At 39.8% G+C, this 19620-nt stretch overlaps 1 protein-coding gene and 1 pseudogene across 3 annotated transcripts in view; both read right to left on the bottom strand.

The window, feature by feature from the left end:
• The window catches only part of STARD9 (StAR related lipid transfer domain containing 9), a 136571-nt gene that overhangs the window by 94986 nt on the left and 21965 nt on the right, over positions 1–19620 (bottom strand). The gene's annotated exons all lie outside the window — the stretch shown is intronic.
• On the bottom strand, positions 4961–5902 carry LOC144303607 (importin subunit alpha-1 pseudogene; annotated as a pseudogene).

Here is a 19620-nt window from a genome sequence, read left to right as displayed (position 1 = left end):
ACTATAGAACACTTCTGAAAGAAATTGAGGAAGACACAGAGAGATGGAAAAATACTCCATGCTCATGGATTGGAAGAATTAACAGTGTGAAAATGTCAATGCTACCCAGGGCAATTTACATATTTAATGCAATCCCTATCAAAATACCATGGACATTCTTCAGAGAGTTGGAACAAATCATCTTAAGATTTGTGTGGAATCAGAAAAGACCCCAAATAGCCAGGGGAATACTGAAAAAGAAAACCAGAGCTAGGGGCATCACAATGCCAGATTTCAAGTTGTACTATAAAGCTGTGATCATCAAGACAGTGTGGTACTGGAGCAGAATCACATAGGTCAATGGAACAGAATAGAGAACCCAGAAATGGGCCCTCAACTCTATCTATAGTCAACTAATATTCGACAAAGCAGCAAAGACTATCCACTGGAAAAAGGACAGTCTCTTCAATAAATGGTGCTGGGAAAATTGGACCGCCACATGCAGAAGAATGAAACTAGACCATTCTCTTATACCATATACAAAGATAAACTCAAAATGGATGAAAGATCTAAATATGAGACAAGAATCCATCAAAATCCTAGAGAAGAACACAGGCCACACCCTTTTTGGACTTGGCCACAGCAACTTCTTGCAAGATACATCTATGAAGGCAAGGGAAACAAAAGCAAAAATGAACTATTGGGACTTAATCAAGATAAAAAGCTTCTGTACAGCAAAAGAAACAGTCAACAAAACTAAAAGACAACCTACAGAATGGGAGAACATATTTGCAAATGACATCTCAGATAAAGGGCTACAATCCAAGATCTATAAAGAAATTATTAAACTCAACAGCAAAGAAACAAACAATCCAGTCATGATATGGGCAAAACACATGACAGAAATTTCACAGAGGAAGACATACACATGGCCAACAAGCACAAGAAAAAATGCTCCGCATCCCTTGCCATCAGGGAAATACAAATCAGAACCACAAGGTTCTGATACCACCTCAGACCAGTGAGTATGTTGAAAATTAAGAAGACAGGACACAACAAATGTTGGAGAGGATGTGGAGAAAGGGGAACCCTCTTGCACTGTTGGTGGGAATGTGAACTGGTACAGCCACTCTGGAAAACTGTGTGGAGGCTCCTCAAAGAGTTAAAAACAGAGCTACCCTAGGACCCAGCAATTGCACTGCTGGGAATTTACCCCAAAGATACAGATGCAGTGAAAAACCGAGACACCTGCACTCCAATGTTTATAGCAGCAATGTCCACAAGAGCCAAACTGTGGAAGGACCCTCGGTGTCCATTGAAAGATGAATGGATAAAGAAGATGTGGTCTATGTATACAATGGAATAATCAGTCATTAGAAATGACAAATACCCACCATTTGCTTCAATGTGGATGGAACTGGAGGGTATTATGCTGAGTGAAGGAAGTCAATCGGAGAAGGACAAACATTATATGGTTTCATTCATTCGGAGAATATAAAAAATAGTGAAAGGGATTATAGGGGAAAGAGAATATGAGTGGGAAATATCAGAGAGGGTGACAGGACATGAGATACTCCTAACTCTGGGAAATGAACAAGGGGTTGTGGAAAGGGAAGTGGGCAGGGGGATGGGGTGACTGAGTGACAGGCACTGAAGGGGGCACTTGATGGGATGAGCACTGGGTGTTATACTATATGTTGACAAATCGAACTCCAATAAAAAAAATATACAAAAATAATAAAATAAATAAAATAAAATAAAATAAAATAAAATAAAATTAAATTAAATTAAATTAAATTAAATTAAATTAAAAAATTGGGATATCATTCATGCTAGGGGGAAATGCTTTATTTCCTTTTTATTTACTTTCCTCTTCTCCTTTCCTCTTTCCTCCCTTCTACATTAACCCCATACCTTCAGGTAATATGTTAACAACTAGCAGCCTTTCTTGTTCTTCCCACAGAATCATAAACAGGCACACTCTCACATATTTGTAAGTTCTGGTTATTTCTTTTAAAAATGGGATGTCATTGAGGCTCTTTGGGTGGCTCAGTTAAGCATCTGACTCTTGGTTTTGGCTTAGTTCATGACCTCAGCATAGTGAGATAGAGCTCCCCATTCCCCCATCAGGCTTTGCACTGGGCATGGAACCTGCTTAAGATTCTCTCTCTCTCCCTTTCCCTGCCCATTCCGAACCCCACACTCATTGTCTCTCTCTCAAAAAAAATTTTTTATAACATAAAAATTTCAAGAATTAAAATGGGATGTTATTGTTATTATACTCAGTATCATCTCATGAAAACTCTTCTAAGTCACGTGCAATATATTCCATGGCATAAATGTATCAAAATTGATTCAACCACTCCCCATAAGAATGGGCAATCACTTTGTTTCTACTACTTTATCCCTACTAACAGTGTTTAAAAAAATATCCTTAGCCATAAATCTTCATGTACTGGTATTTTTATTTTTTATAGAATAAGTTTCAGGAATGGGACTGCTAAGTCAAAGGGTAAAATATTTATTTTCATAGATATTGGCAGATTATTTTCCAAAAATTTCTATTAACAATGGATAAGTACCCTTTTCTTCCTATTTCTACTAGCAATCAGTATTACTGCTTTTTCTACTGCTCTTAGTTTGAATGATACAAACTCACATCTCATTATTATTGTAATAACAGTGAGTTTGAATTTATCGTTCATTTTTTGGCCATTAGGATTTGTTCTCCTAGAAATGGCCTATTCATATTCTTTGCCCATTTTTCTACAGAACTATTTTTCTTGTCAATATAAAAGACTCTTAGTATATTATAAACAGCAGGGCTATATCCGCCACAGGCACTGTAAATATTTTTTCTCCGAATCTATTGACTTTTAAGTTAAAAGACTTTTTTTTTTTTTTTAAATTAACAGAGAAGTTTATTTTTCTTTAATTATTTATTTATGATAGTCACAGAGAGAGAGAGAGAGAGAGAGGCAGAGACATAGGCAGAGGGAGAAGCAGGCTCCATGCACCGGGAGCCCGATGTGGGACTCGATCCCGGGTCTCCAGGATCACTCCCTGGGCCAAAGGCAGGCGCTAAACCGCTGCGCCACCCAGGGATCCCCTAAAAGACTTTTTTAAGTTATAGGTTTACAGAAAAACTTAACAGAAGGTACAGAAACTCCATGTACTTCTTCAGTTATCTCCCACCTTCTCAGTTCCCCCCATTTGTTACAAAAGGTGAGACAATATTGATATATTATTATTAACAAAGTCCCATAGTTCAAATTAGGGTTGCTTCTTTGTGTTGTACAGTTCTATGAATTCTGAAAGATCTATAACCACATGTATCCATCATCACAGTATCATACAGAATAATTTCACTGCCCTAATTCTACCCTATATTCTACCTTCCTCCCTCTCCCCAAGTGTCATATACTTAGAATCATAATATGAAGGCTTTTTAGATTGGCTTCTTTCATTTAGTAATATGCATTAGGGTTCTTCCCTGTCTTTTCATGTTGTGATAATGCATGTCTTTTTCGGTACTGAATAATATTCCATTGTCTGGATGTACCACAGTTTATCCATTTATCTAATGAAGGACAATTTTGACTGCTTCCAAGTTTTGGCAATTAATAAAGCTGCTGAAACATTTCAAGCACAACTTTTTTTATGTGGACATGAAGTTTTCAACCTTTGGGTAAATACCAAGGAGCATGACTAAGCCAAAGCCAACTTTCCCTTCATCTTGCACCAAGATCTCCTAGAATCCATGCATTCTAATCTTTACCTCTGGGAACTCCAAAACAGTCCCTACATCTGTATAAAGTCCTATACCAGCTTCTTCTATTAGAACTGCAACAAAGCCTGAGGCCTCCCCTGAACTCTCTAGGTCCTGTCAGCTGATCCCATACTTATTGCAGCCCCCCTCTTTTTTAAGGTAAAGAAAAGGGTGGGATTTGTTATTTATAGTACAAAGAAATTCCACAGAGAAATAAGAACCCCAAGGGTGCCTGGGTGGCTCAGTTAAGCATCTGTCTTCAGCTCAGGTCATGAGCTCAGGGTCCTGGGATGGAGCTCCATACCAGCTCAGGGGGGAATTTGCTTCTCCCTCTGCCCCTCCCCCTGCTCATGCTTGCTCTTTCTTCTCTCAAGTAAATAAATAAAATCTTTAAAAGAAAGTTAGAAAGTGGGAAGCCCCGGTGGCTTAGCGGTTTAGCGCCGCCTTCAGCCCAGGGCATGATCCTGGAGACCTGGGATCAAGTCCCACGTTGGGCTCCCTGCTTCTCCCTCTGCCTGTGTCTCTGCCTCTCCCTCTCTCTCTCTGTGTCTCTCATGAATAAATAAATAAAATATTAAAAAGTTAGAAAGGAAGAAAAGGAAGAAGGAAAGGAAGGAAGGGTGGGTGGAAGGGAGAGGAAGGATCAATCCATTGAGTAGAGGCTTCATACAGTATATATAGTTTGGAACTATTCAAGTACAGTTTTATCATAAAAAGTGCTAAAATAACAAACCACATTTTAAAAGTCCTTAGCAGAAAAATCAGTAAGACAGGGGTGCCTAGGTGGCTCAGTCTGTTAAGCATCTTTGGCTCAGGTCATGATCTTGGGGTCCTGGGACCAAGCCCCACATGGGTCTCTGCTTGTCCTTCTCCCTCTCCCTTTGCCCCCTCCCAACTCGTGCACACATGCACACGCACACTCTCTCTCAAATAAGTAAAATCTAACCAAAAAAAAGAAAAAACAGAAAGACAAACTTATACCAAAAATAGACTTTATGCCTCAGATGTACAATCTAAAAGTTAAAGGCCCCAGGAGTGGCATCCTTAACTTGTTTGGCTAGTTTCTGGCACAAAATTTTGATATTCCCCTTCCTCTATAGGGAAATACATCTCAATCAAGCTTAATGAAGCTTTGTACACAGACTCATTTTCATAGTTTTTTAGACCTTCAATTTTGTCTAAAACCCCACATTCTTTAATTATACTAGTTTCTCAACAGCTGGAAAGATATATAAAATGGCATCCAGAATGACCACTGTCACCAGTCACACCTGGCAATTCAGTAGCTCCTAGAAGCTTCCCAAGTTGGGTCACAACTCCTATTTTCACAATCATTTCAATCTGTTCATTTGGACCATCTGGTAAGGGAGAAAATGGCCCATCAGTTATCTTCTAATACTCCTGGGTTATCAGAAGGCAGGAAATGAACTCAATAAGAAAAATTTGCTAAACAGCATCTAATGGAGGTACATGATTCTTGTTGCAACAAAGGTGTGAATGAGTCCAGGTAGGAGGATGCAAGTAACTGCATATTAAAGATGATATATTAGGAACTGTAAGATGAGCCGACAGTGGATCAATTGCACCATATTTGATAACCAAGTCTTGGAAAACTGAACCATCACCTGCCAATGCTTCCTAGACCCCACACAGCTTGTGCACTGTGATGAGAGGATGTCAAGAGAGAATTAAGTGCTATCTACCACTGCCTTGGTTTGTTCTGATACCCTAGAAGCAATGTCTGTGAGCACTGAATCAGATCCAAACTGAAGGAGATGACCATCAGTTCTGCCGAAGGACACAAAGCGTGGAATCAAACCAGCCCAGATTATGTTGTCTATGAGGAACTGTTTTTCCCTAGAAAGCCATTTCCTAACAGCCTGGGTAGCTTGAAGCTGGTCTTCCAAATCTGTTGCTATTTATGACTTTGATAATGTCATCAACAGATCAATTTACAGTGCTCTGGTTGTTGCAATTTTCTTGCAGTGGAGAGACAACACCACCAAGAAAAGAGCTTACAATGCTCCTTCAGCCTGTGGTCATCCTTCTTAACTTTCCTCAGCTCCACATTAACTTGTATTCAGCACCACTCATTTCTGTACTATCTTTCCCCTTGGTTCTTGATTGTAAGGCAGCCAGTTGTTGAATTGGCATTCTTTGGTTTCATTCATATGGGGAATATAAAAACTAGTGAATTATAGGGGAAAGGAGAGAAAATGAGTGGGAAATATCAGAGAGGGTGACAGAACATGAGAGACTCCTAACTCTGGGAAACGAACAGGGGTGGTGGAAAGAGAGGTGGGCGGGGGGGTTGGGGTGACTGGGTGACGGGCACTGAGGGGGGCACTTGATGTTATACAATATGTTGGCAAACTGAACTCCAATAAAAAATATACAAAAAAATTAAATAAAACTAGTAACAATGTTAAAAAAAAAAAAAGAATTGGCATTCCCATTGGTGGACACAGCTATGAGACAAAGGGAGAAAACTACAGAGCCGGCTTAGGCTATCACAGAAGGCAGTATGGACCCCACAGCTTCTTAGTTTTAAGAAAATTGGGGGCTCAGAATGGAGGGAGGGTGAGAAACATTCAAGTCTCTCTCTAGAGAGTCTGTAAGCATGTGATTTCCCTGATTCTTCAACCTCTTGGCAGAATGTGCTCCAAATAGTTTCCCCCACCATCCTGTAAAATACTAGAAATTCTCTCCATTAGAGTAATTCATTTGAGTTAGTTGTAACATCATAGTGTCCTACTTAAAATGTACATGTGGGGGAAACAGGAGGGGTAAAAAAATGTACATGCAAAACTACACACATACATAAATAATAAAATACACAAGCTACCAGGAAGGGCACTGGGATACATTATTTTGAATGGAAAAGTGAGTGGAGAAATTATTGTATGCTGGATAAAATCTTGATCAGGTATTATAGAATAACAACAACAGCAACGGGTAACATTTATGTAACGTTTATTACCGCTAAGCACTATTCTAGGTGCTTTATATTGTTTTACTCATTTAGTCCTCAAAACAACTGAGGTAGGTATCATTATTATTTCCCTTTTACAGATTAGATAACTGAAGCACAGAGAGGTAAAGGGACCAGCCCAGGATCACAGCCAGAAATTAGTGAATCTGGGAAATAAAACATATTTTTAATCACTATATTTCACCACCTTTCATCTAGGAAGGAGATGGGGTGTCAAGAGTTAAGTCTAGGGTCTCTGGTACCAACCCTAAAAAATATCCTCTCTATTGAATGCAATTCTTTTTCTCATCTTTATCAAAAGATAACAACAGAAATTCCCATCTGTTTCTTCAGTCCACTTATCTAGGGCTTTTTTTTCCTGAAAAGTTGGGGAAAAAGTAAGGAAAGAGAAAATTGTCCATAACAGCAGTACTTCTATAGAGGTAATAAATACACATACTCATTTATGCAGACATACATGCATGAGAAACATAAATTCATATTCCCAGTTTAAGCTCCTGATTCCTCAAGGAACCAGGAAAATTGAGCTTTGAGATCACCAAAACACATATCTTTGTTTATATAAGATTTTGCTATTTCTAAAATGTTGTTTTGCTAAAGAATGTTCACATGGACAACTATATGAATGCATGTGAAATCTAATAGGTCCCATATGCAGTTTTCCTACCCTCTGGACATAAGCAAGGAATTCCTAGAATAGACAGACAGATATCTTGCTCTACTACTTCCCTTTTCCTTGCAAACAGACAGATTCATTAGACAGGATCTTGTGAGAAAAGATGAAAGATGGCTTTACTGGAAAGGAATCCAAAGTTCTTGCCATTCCCACAACCATTTCTAAAAGACAATCACAAGTAGCTCCCTGATCATAATCTGCCATGTTTTCTGTCATTTGACCCTGCTTTCCAGGCCCCAACTAAGTGAGCACATTCAGCATGGGCCTAAGAGAGACTATCAGCCATAAGGTGACCCAAATAAGAATACTAATAGGGTATGCCAAATTAGATAAAGATTAGCCGGCATTATCATCAACTCTGAATGGGAGATAGCTGCCATCAGACTCTTAACAGTTACTGCTGAATTCTGAGCCATAACAAATAATGTTCCAGGGTCATATGGCCCAGCTGTGTGACTGCTAAGAGTTTCCAGTTTCCTATTTCCTGACATAATTTTACACTCATGACCCATCCTGTGATATAATCTGATCACCTTCTTCCATGAAGCCTGAGAAAGCCCTATTACAATGGCAAGTTCAATTGTCAACAGCAACAAGTACAAAGCAGAAACAATGAGCAGTGGTGTCGTAAGTGGATCTGTTAGCAGTTTGTTCAGTAGTTGGCCTGGACAAAGACAATGCCGGTGGCAATATGGAAAACACTTTGATTATCAAGGCTGAGGGAGTTTTTGCCTAGTCATAGGCAGCATCGAAGAATAGTAAGCTGTGTCACAGATTCAAGGATACTGTACAAAATAAAGGGAGATTAGAGATCCAAGAGAAGGTCTTCATTCCATAAGGTGGAAGTTCCAAGAGCTAGAATGTCTGCAACAATTGAGGCAAATCACCTGGAAATCTTTCCATTCCTAAGAGTTAAGAATCCTATAGGGCAGGGGTCAGAAAATTCTTTCTTTTGAGGACCAGAGAGCAAATATATTAATTAGGCTTACTGGGCCATATGGTCTGTCATAGCTACTTAACTGTCTTTGTAGTACAAAAGCATCCACTGATATTACAGAAACAAATGGGCATAGCTATGTTCCAACAAAACTTTACTGAAACAGGTGATGGCCAGAGTTGGCCCACAGGCCATAGTTTCCCAATCCCTCTAAAAAAGTCCTTTTAGAGCCAAAATCTTAAAAAATACAAGTTGGTCTATGGGTTTCAAGAGGAAAAGGAATCAAAGCATGACTAAAATGAATCCCGCATATGTGAAAGGTATTCTAATCCTTATAAATACATTAAAATCATTTATCACTAAAAATAAAATGAAAGTGTATGTACAGATCACCTTATCTATTTTCAGTAATGACTGATACTGTACCTAAGTTAAAGTCATTGAATAAGCTCCACACCGAATAATCTACTAGTCACGACAGGCTAAGTAAGGGTATTTTAGCAAACTGCCAAAGCATGGTAGCTTAAAATAACTATTTTTATTTCATTATTTCTGGTTCATGCTACATCAGTAGGAGAGTCTTAGGTTTGTAGCTTTCCTGAGACCCAGCTGACAGAACAATCTATTTCTAATGTTGCTTCACGGTGCCAGAAGAAAAAAGGACTTGGAAGGTCATACCCCAACAACTGAATGCTCAGACATAATTTCTGTTCATAACACATTGTACAAAACTAATCATATGGCCTCACCTCACACAACAGGACCAGTAAGTAAAATTCTATTACAAAGGTGAAGAACCATGAATATTCAGTAAGTAGCATGAATGGCTATCACAAAGCAATAGTTAAGCCATTTTTATCTAATTGATCACAAAATGAAAAATTTTTAAAGATTTTATTTATTTATTCATGAGAGACACAGAGAGAGAGGCAGAGACACAGACAGAAGGTGAAGCAGGCTCCCCACAAGGAGCCTGATGTGGAACTTGATCACAAACCCTGGGATCATGGCCTGAGCCGAAGGTAGACATTCCACCCGCTGACCCATCCAGGCGTCCCAAAATGAGATTTTTAATAGCAAACATTTCTGATTAACTGGTTAGCCAGAAACCACTGTCTACTTGATTTAAATTAAAATTTCAAGTTCTTTGGTCTATTTTTCCTTAGTGTCTAGTATCACTGACCATGGGATATAACCAGAAACTGCATGGGGAGCAGGGTTCTCCAGGAAGTATTGGGGATGGGATTCACAAAGGGGTACTGCCATATTCCACTCTGAGACCAGCATATATTTCACAATTCCTTAGGTTCCCCACTGTAGTCTCCTAGATCAACTTTAATGGTATAGCAGGTGCTGTTAATGTTCCACCCACAAACACTTGGATTCCTTTACCATTTTCATGTACATTGGGCAGCTGATGTGCTTTACTCCCCAAATCAATACCAGTGTCTCAGTCTCTTCTTAGAGCACTGCCCTCAGGTTACTGTAACTCCTTTTGAAAGCCAGATGTTCTGGGAGTCATCCTTAACCAATGACTGATGGATCCAAGAAAACTAATCAGAAAATTCTTGATTAGGAAAACTCTAAACTGTCTTTAAAACACCTCTATGAGTTGCTTGGCCTCTTTCCCTTCCCTGCTGGTCTTACTTCCCCACCCCACCTATTATTTCTTTCCTGGCAACACTTCCTAATAAATTACCTTTATATAACTCCTCACCTTGGAGTCAGTTACAGAGGAAGCCAGCCTAGAAACAGCCCACCCACAGCCAAAGGATATGTGGTGCTATAGAAAGAGGCCAGGATTTGGACTCAGAAGACTCCAAATAACAAAGTTCCAGCTCTACCACTATTAGATAATGGTAGTCTCTATCAGCTGTTACAAAATGTAGAAATAATGGTACCTGCAACAATTTTGAGATAATCAAATAAATTTGTATTTGTAAACCAGTAACTACATGATGAAGAAGTTAGCTCATTTAAGACAGCTGCTTCCCAAATTCCAGTTTCTCCCCTCAACCTGTAATTATGACTATACTCCCACTTGTCTACAAATAGAAAATTTGTAGAGGAGTGGTTTTCAGATTTTAGCATGCATCATTATCACCAGGAGGGCTGTTAAAAAGAGTTTGATGGGATTCACCCTCAGAATTTTTGGTTCAGTAGGTAAGGTAGAGTCCAAGAATCTGCATTTCTAACAAGTTCCCAGGTAATACTGATGCTGTTGATCTTGATACCTCACTTTAACAACCAACGTGAGAGGAAAAAGTTCAACCATTCTCTGCAAAGAGGAACTGACAAGCCTGCAATGGATCTGCTTTACTATAGAGGAAATTTTTAGAAGATAAAGATAGCTTTTAAAAAAAAAAACTTGTGAGAAAAAAAAATTGTGAGATTTTCTTTCCCATGTTATGGATGCCCTCATCTTATGAAATAAATGTGTGCAAGCAAAGTTGCCTATAAAAATATTTCTGAAGAGAAAATTCTATGTTCTATCTCAATCCTATAAGGACTTGGATTTAGTTTAAAAAAAAAAAAAAAGGTTCAGACAGCTGCCAGTCTAGTGTCATGATCAATGTTAGGGTACCAAGAAGACCAACAGTTAATTCACTATTGAAATGTACCAAGTAATGTTCAAAGCACTTTGCATGCATTAATAATTTACTCTTCACAATAACTCATGAAGTAGATACCATTATCATCTTCATTTTACAGATGAGGCAAATGAAGGTCAGGAAAGTAGCTAGTAAATGCCAGAGGTGAAAATCAAACCCAAGAAGTTTGGCTCTACCCTCCAGTCTTACCCACAAACAATACCGCACGGTGGATGTTCTTTTAAAAGTCTGCCCTGGGGTGCCTGGGTGGCTCCATCGGTTAAATGTCTGCCTTCAGCTCAGGTCATGATCTCAGGGTCCTGGGATTGAGCCCCATGTTGGGCTCCCTGCTCAGCAGGGAGTCTCCTTCTCCTTCTCCCTCTGCCCCCTGCTCATGCTCTCTTTCTATCTCAAATAAATGAGTAAAATCTTTTTAAAAATAAATAAATGGAAGTATGCCCTTTTTACAGAATTCTAACTCTATGATCTTTCTTCTTATTGGCTCCCCTTCATATATATACCTTCCATTCCTATGTGGTCATATGACCAAGCATGAAGCTACTCAAAGCACAGGCACTGCTCCCAAGAAGCTTGCCAACTGCACTGCCAGCATGTGCATAACTCACAATGTTGAGCTATAACACAACTACTAAATACAACATGTACTCAATCTGACCAGTACCAAAATAAGGAGAAATGATGAACAGCAAATATACTAAAATCTCACAGATCTATTCTAATTTTTTAAGTTGGCTCTATGCCCAGTAGGGAGCCGAACACAGAGCTTGAATTCACAACCCTGAGATCAAGAACTGAGCTGAGATCAAGAGTCAGACACAACCAAATGGGCCCCCAAAGGGCCCCAGATCTACTCTATTTTAAAGATGTTCTACATGACATACACATTTGGTAAAGAAATGCACTTTTTGACTTTCAGTGTATTTTATAAATGTACATAAAATATGAACAAAGTAAAATCCATCTCTATAGCTAGAAACCAGCCCAGGGCTAGATGTAAGGAGGTTAGTAGGATACTGACAGCTCTCAGTCTAATTCCATAAACATGCCACATAAAGAAAGCACAATATATAGAGAAATAGAACAGAAGGACGGGGGGAGAAGCATCTTGTCTTAGACCTTAAGTATCAGCACAAGGTTGTTCAAGAAGACCACATACAGTCCTGAAAGTCAGAAAAAGACAGAAGGGTTGAGGAGAAGGCAGGGCTGTGTTTGACCTGACATCTTTTAGATTCACAGATTAGCAGGTTATGTAGTGACATTATTGATATCCACAGAACAGTCATTTGCTCAGGGTCACACAGTAAGTTGGTGGTAGAAGGAAGACTCAATACCTGTGTCCAAACTTTCCATCCACTTGTATTCTTAGACACTTTTAGGAGACCATCCTGATTTCTATCTTGCATCTATTTTGCACAAGATCTCCATTCACTGGTGTTTCAACCTCTCTTCGCCGGGCAAACTCTAAGACCATACATAGTAAGAGTAACCTCTGCAGCCAGTATAGACCCTCTGCCAAGTCTACTAGGAAGAAGCATGATGAGTGTCACACTTGAATGGAGATAAAAGACCTAGCCTCAAACAGTTCACCTCTCAACATTGCAGAGCATTCACTAGAAAAAAAGCCCCAGAAAAGAACTTCAAAATGTATTTTAACAGAGCACAAGTGAGACTTCTGAGGGGCTAGTTACATTCTATTTCTTGGTCTGGATGCTGGTTACATGGATATGCGTGGTTTGTGAAAATTAAAGTGGATAGAAAGTTTGATCTGTATACTTATAACACATGTATCTTTCTATGTGTTTATTTCAATTAAAAGTTTTATTTTTTTACTGAGTGATGGGCACTAAGGAGGGCACTTGATGGGATGAGCACTGGGTGTTTTACTATATGTTGGTAAATCGAATTTAAATAAATTCAGAAAAATATTTTAATAAAAGTTTTCTTTTTCTTTTTATTTTTTAAATAAATTTATTTTTATTGGTGTTCAATTTACCAACATACAGAATAACACCCAGTGCTCATCCCGTCAAGTGCCCCCCTTAGTGCCCGTCACCCAGCCACCCCCACCCCCACCCCCCTCCCTCCTCCCCTTCCACCACCCCTAGTTCATTTCCCAGAGTTAGGAGTCTTTATGTTCTGTCTCCCTTTCTGATATTTCCCACACATTCCTTCTCCCTTCCCTTATATTCCCTTTCACTATTATTTATATTCCCCAAATGAATGAGAACATATAATGTTTGTCCTTCTCCGATTGACTTACTTCACTCAGCATAATACCCTCCAGTTCCATCCACGTTGAAGCAAATGGTGGGTATTTGTCTTTTCTAATGGCTGAGTAATATTCTATTGAATACATAAACCACATCTTCTTTATCCATTCATCTTACGACGGACACCGAGGCTCCTTCCACAGTTTGGCTATTGTGGACATTGCTGCTAGAAACATCGGGCTGCAGGTGTCCCGGCGTTTCATTGCATCTGAATCTTTGGGGTAAATCCCCAACAGTGCAATTGCTGGATCGTAGGGCAGGTCTATTTTTAACTCTTTAAGGAACCTCCACACAGTTTTCCAAGTGGCTGCACCAGTTCACATTCCCACCAACACTGTAAGAGGGTTCCCTTTTCTCCACATCCTCTCCAACATTTGTGGTTTCCTGCCTTGTTAATTTTCCCCATTCTCACTGGTGTGAGGTGGTAAAGTTTTCTTTTTAAAAGATTTTATTTGATTTATTTTTAGAGAGACAGAGAGTGCACAAGCATGAGCTGGGGGAGGAGCAGATGGAGAAGTTTCCTTGCTGAACAGGGAGCCCAATGCAGGGCACAATCCTGGAACTCTGGAATCATGACCTGAAGAAACATGCTTAACCAAATGAGCCATCCAGGTGTCCCTCAGTTAAAAGTTTTAAAAAGAGTAGTTCTGTTTTCTCACCAGCAGTAAGTGATGACATGCATCTGCTAAAGAATCCTTTGACCACCCAGTCTCTTCTTTTGCAGAAGCTTGTTCATGACACATCTACTGAGCCAGAGTAAGGACTGTAAACAAAGGCTGGGGTGACAGGATGAGCTCAGGTCATGTTCATAGAGGGTTTCAGAAGTCTTCCTCAACACTGGATTATTTAGGGAGAGTGACATCACCACAGGGGAAGAAGAAAAGAGCATTTCCTCCCTAGCTTTTAGCTTCCTCTTTGTCCCCACTCTCTTCTTATATGTCCCTTATCCAACTCCACTAACCTGAGCAGCTAAATATGCAAAAGAGCAAGAGTCCCAGAAGCTGGGTCTCTAGATCTAGGGATGCCTTGGGATGACTATGACAAAGAAACCTGAGTAGACCCTGCAGTACTAAAGAGGGAAGAGAACATCACACTTCTAAGGCTGCAGCTGGGACATGATACCCATGCACAACACACAGTACACATTCAGTTAACATTGACTGAATAAATGAATATTTTATCCATGAACTGAATCCAAAAAGTGTGCAATAAATGTGTGCTGAATAAAACTGAATGATGGTCTACTCTAAATCCTGCCTGCATTAATTCTGCATATTTGACTTTAACCAAGATGAATGGTTAGTATCTTCCACAGAGCACTGTTTTCATATTTTTGAATGTGTTCACAAAGGCTGTTTACCACCCTTTGTTTTTTGTTTTTTAATTTATTTTTAATTTATTTTTTATTGGTGTTCAATTTGCCAACATATAGAATAACACCCAGTGCTCATCCCATCAAGTGCCCCCCTCAGTGCCCGTCACCCAGCCACCCCCACCCCCTGCCCACCTCCCTTTCTACCACCCCTTGTTCGTTTCCCAGAGTTAGGAGTCTTTCATGTTCTGTCTCCCTTTCTGATATTTACCACTCATTTTTTTCTCCTTTCCCCTTTATTCCTTTCACTATTTTTTATATTCCCCAAATGAATGAGACCATATAATGTTTGTCCTTCTCCGATTGACTTATTTCACTCAGCATAATACTCTCCAGTTCCATTCACGTTGAAGCAAATGGTGGGTATTTGTCATTTCTAATGGCTGAGTAATATTCCATTGTATACCTAGACCACATCTTCTTTATCCATTCATCTTTTGATGGACACCAAGACTCCTTCCAGTTTGGCTATTGTGGACATTGCTGCTATAAACATCAGGGTGCAGGTGTCCCAGCGTTTCACTGTATCTGTATCTTTGGGTGTTTACTACCCTTTGTAACAGGTCCTATCAGGCAGCACTCTGCGGACAGTCAAGTAGAATGATGTTGCTTCAAGCTGAGTTGTTAATACTTTTATCTAAGAAGTAAGCAAGCCTGGAGGATGGAGTTTCTGTTTTTAACTCTCATTCCTGCCTAAGTGGGAAAAGTTTTCCTGCAACCATGCTGCTAGGAATAAATTTCCTGTTTTCAATTTTGTTTAGTCTGAATAGGTCTCTAGAGACCAATCTTAATGCTGAGGAAGCAAATGAACTGGGCTCCCAATACAGTTCCAGTTTCGTAGTTGGGTTCAGCCAGCCTGATGAAGCCCATTTCATTCCCAGGAATCTAAGCCCTAAAGAGATCAGTTTTGTGTTGATCTGCACAGCATTCTGTCTTATGCATCCCACTGGCAGGAGCCCTTCTCCCTAGAGCCACACTTCCCCCCTCCAACACTGAACATTTAGTTTGGCAAAGAGAAGAACTGCATATTAGAATTGCAAGATCTCCAACCACAGTGGTATGGGGCACCTTAACCCTTCATATTAAGTAATCTCAACCAAATAAAGCATGACTCCAACCTCAGCCAACAGCCCTGGGACTATCTCAAGATTACCACTACCACTTACCAAACTGTAGGCAAAAGACAAAAAAGATGATGAAGACAGCTTGATAGTGGTGAGCATTCAGTTCAGCAATTATCTGCTGGCGACAACAAAGAGAGGAACTGACATAAACCTGGCCAGTTAGGGACGTGGGACTGATTATCAATGGAGCATGGTTAATAAACTTTTAAAAATCCTAACAGAGGTGTGACTAAGTGGCTCAGTCAGTTAAGCAGCTGCCATTGGCTAAGGTCACGATTCCAGGGTCCTGGGATCGAATCTCACTACAGGCTCCCTGCTGGATGAGCAGACTGCTTCTCCCTCTCCAATGTTTGTGTTCTCCTGCTCTCTCCCTCTCACCAATAAATAAATAAAATTTTTAAAAATAAATAAATAATAAAAAAGAAAAATCAATAAAAATCCTAGCAGAGCTGGAAAACGTCTAAGAGATTCATTCTCTCTGGTGCATAAATGCTTCTATGTGAAAAATACTGAGATGAGAGTTCATCTTTGTTGAAAATTAAATACTTGGAAATTAAAGCTGGTGGGATATAGGGTAAATCTAGATAACAATGTAGGCTTTCATTTAATTCAAATATAGATATTATTTTTTTTTTCTTCTGGAGGTCCTCCAGACTCAATCTGGAGGTCCTGCACTTATTCTTCCCCTCTCCAATATGAAAGTGGACACTGCAGGGTATCTTCACAAATAAGAAACCTACTCAAAAAAACAAGCACCAGGAAATGCTGAGCTGTGCCAGGAAGGAAAAGGAGCACAATGGGTGACAGGGTTAGTGCACAGATCCCAGACTCTTTCATGAGCATCTTTGGTTACACCTCATCATTTTTAAAGCCCACTTCAAAACGTGACCCCTGGTTAGAAGGGGTGAATCTCTTTGCTATGAAGTGTGAGCTACTTCTTGTGTCTCAAAGTTGGCTCATTTATGGCTATTCTGAGAATTTAGAACAAAACATCCTGACTGCACCTATAGGCAAGCATTTGCTTTAGATACAAAATTAAAAAGAGGTGGAGTTCTCCATATCTCAGAGAGAGGCATCAATAGGAAGACTTAAAGACACATGCTCCTTATTCATGATTTTGGGGTCCTTTCCTACAATAAATGCAAAGTTTAACAGCCCAAATTTTTCTATTTGTCAGCTAATGCATATCATATTTCAAATATAAGAGGCAGGCACATAGGAGGAGTCGTTTCACACAGCAGGCAGCAGAGCATAGTGGAACAAGGGCTTTGGAGACAGCAGATCTGGGTTTCAATCTGGGCTCCATCTCTTAGTAGTGTGGCAGTAGTCAAGTTACCTAACCTCCCTGAACCTCAGTTTTCATGTCTCTACAATAGGGATAATAATAACACACTTTACAGGGTTGTTGTAAAGAGTAAATGAGGTAATAAGTCAGACACTCAGTTCAGTATGTAGAACAGAGTAGGTTCTCAAGAAATGGTATTTTCTCGGGGCATCTGGGTAACTCAGTCAGTTAAGCATTTGCCTTAGGCTCAGGTCATGATCCTGGGATCAAGCCCCACATAGGGCTCCCTGCTCAGTGGGAAGTCTGCTTCTCCCTCTGCCTATGCCCCTCCCCTCGCTTGTGCTGTCTGAAATAAATAAAATCTTGAAAGAAAGAAAGAAAGAAAAAAGAAAGAAAGAAAGAAAGAAAGAAAGAAAGAAAGAAAGAAAGAAAGAAGAAGAAATGGTATTTTCTTTTTCATTTCCCACTTAAGCGAGTTGGTCATGAGAATGTTTTCCAAAATTAAATACAACTTTTCCAAACTCTGAAATCAAATCTCTAAACTACCTAAGAATATTTCCAGATGCTTATTGAAGGAGGAAGTTACTTCTATTTTCTTAAAATCTCTGATGTGGGGAAAAAAGGAAAAGCAATACCAACCAGAAACCACATTAGTGCCTTAAACCATATCACTATCACACACAAGAAGGGGTTAGCTTAATAGGGGAGGAATAGTAAAGGGAACAAAAGTAATTAGGGGTTCCCACTCCTGTCAGATCTCTTCTCATCTGAGTAGAACCACTATCTCTACCAGCTATATGGAAGCTGTATTAATTCTCCTCCTACATCAATTGAGCACACAACCCTATAAGGCATTTGTATTTTATCAAACTGCATAACTACTGAGATAAGAGTCTGGCAACAAAATGCCTGACAAAGGCATATCTCCCACTTCTAGGAGGAAAAGCAAGAAAAAAGAATTTAATACACTCTTCTGTTTACCTCTTCCACTCCTGGGGACCAGATGTAAGGGGCTTTTTGTATATAGAAAATGATCTTATGAGTTATCTGCTTCTGCCCAGAGACCAACTCCCCAGGGGCTCTGCCTTTTCCAACTTCTAAATACAAACTGAGGGATGTCTGGGCACATCTGGTCATCATTTGATTTCAGGCTTCTATTGTGTTCAGTCTGTGGGGGGAAATAAGTCTATAAATAGCTCATGCTGCTATGCCTTACATTTAAAAAAATGAGAAACCATCAACTGCCTTTCCTGGAGAGAGACGACAGGTCTTCACTGAATCCAGCTCCCTCCTTAATGATCATACATTAAGTCAGTATGCTAAGTAGCCAGCTTCAATCAACTAATTCAGATATCTATTTTATTATAAGAGTAAAGGGTACCTAGAAAGAAAACCAGGAGGGAGCTCCAATTAAATTGGTGAATGAAATTTTTTTAATTTAAAAAAAAATGTTTTAGGGAGAAAGAGGGGGCAGAGGGAAAAGGAAAGAGAATATTAAGCAGGTTCCACTCCCAGTGTAGAGACCAACTTGGGGCAATCTCACAACCCTGAGATCATGACCTAAGCTAAAATTTTGATTTTAGTCAGATGCTTAACTGACTTAGCCACTCAGGCTCCCCAAAATTAATGAATGATTTATATGATGCTTTGGGAAGTCTCTGATCTTTTTGGAAACTCACCAAGCTGTGTGGTTAAATCTTTTTATGTAAAACACCACCTTCTAGTCTTTTTTTTAAAAAAAGATTTATTTATTTATTCATGATAGACATAGAGAGAGAGAGGCAGAGACACAGGCAGAGGAAGAAGCAGGCTCCGTGTTGGGAGCCCGATGCGGGACTTGATCCTGAGACTCCAGGATCACGCCCTGGGCCAAAGGCAGGTGCCAAACCACTGAGCCACCCAGGGATTCCCTCCCCCCCTTTTTTCTTTAAAGATTCCACCTTCTAGGGGAACCCTGGGTGGCGCAGCAGTTTAGCGCCTGCCTTTGGCCCAGGGCGCGATCCTGGAGACCCGGGATCAAGTCCCAGGTCGGGCTCCCGGTGCATGGAGCCTGCTTCTCCCTCTGCCTATGTCTCTGCCTCTCTCTCTCTCTCTCTCTCTCTCTCTCTTTCTATCATAAATAAATGCAAATAAAAAAAAACAGATTCCACCTTCTAGTCTTAAAAAAGAAATGTCCTTCCTAACTTTGAAAGAGAGCTCCAGGTTTAAATCCTATTAGTTCCAGAATACATCAGTCATGTTGTGAACTAGTTTTTTTTTTTTTTTAAGATTCAGTTTTGTTTTTTTTTAATTTTAGAGAGGAGGGAGGGACAGAGGGAGAGAGACTCTCAGGCAGACTCCCTGCTGAGCGCAGAGCCTGATGTGGGGCTCATGGGGTTCAATCTCATAAGCCTGAGATCATGACCTGAACCAAAATGAAGCTGGACGTTCCTAACCGACTGAGCTGCCCAGGCACTCCTAAACTAGATTTGACAAGCTCCCTTTCCAACAAAAAATACCTACCTCCCTCTTCAAGTTTTTTCAAACTATTAAAATAAGTATTTACCACACCATGAAGCAATTATCTCTTTTTGTATCTGAAAGAACTATGAATTCTTTTTTAAG

The sequence above is a fragment of the Canis aureus genome, chromosome 32 (genome assembly GCF_053574225.1).
Source record: "Canis aureus isolate CA01 chromosome 32, VMU_Caureus_v.1.0, whole genome shotgun sequence".
Classification (NCBI taxonomy): Eukaryota; Metazoa; Chordata; class Mammalia; order Carnivora; family Canidae; genus Canis; species Canis aureus.
Note: the sequence above shows the minus strand (reverse complement) of the source record. Positions and strands in the feature narration are given on the sequence as shown.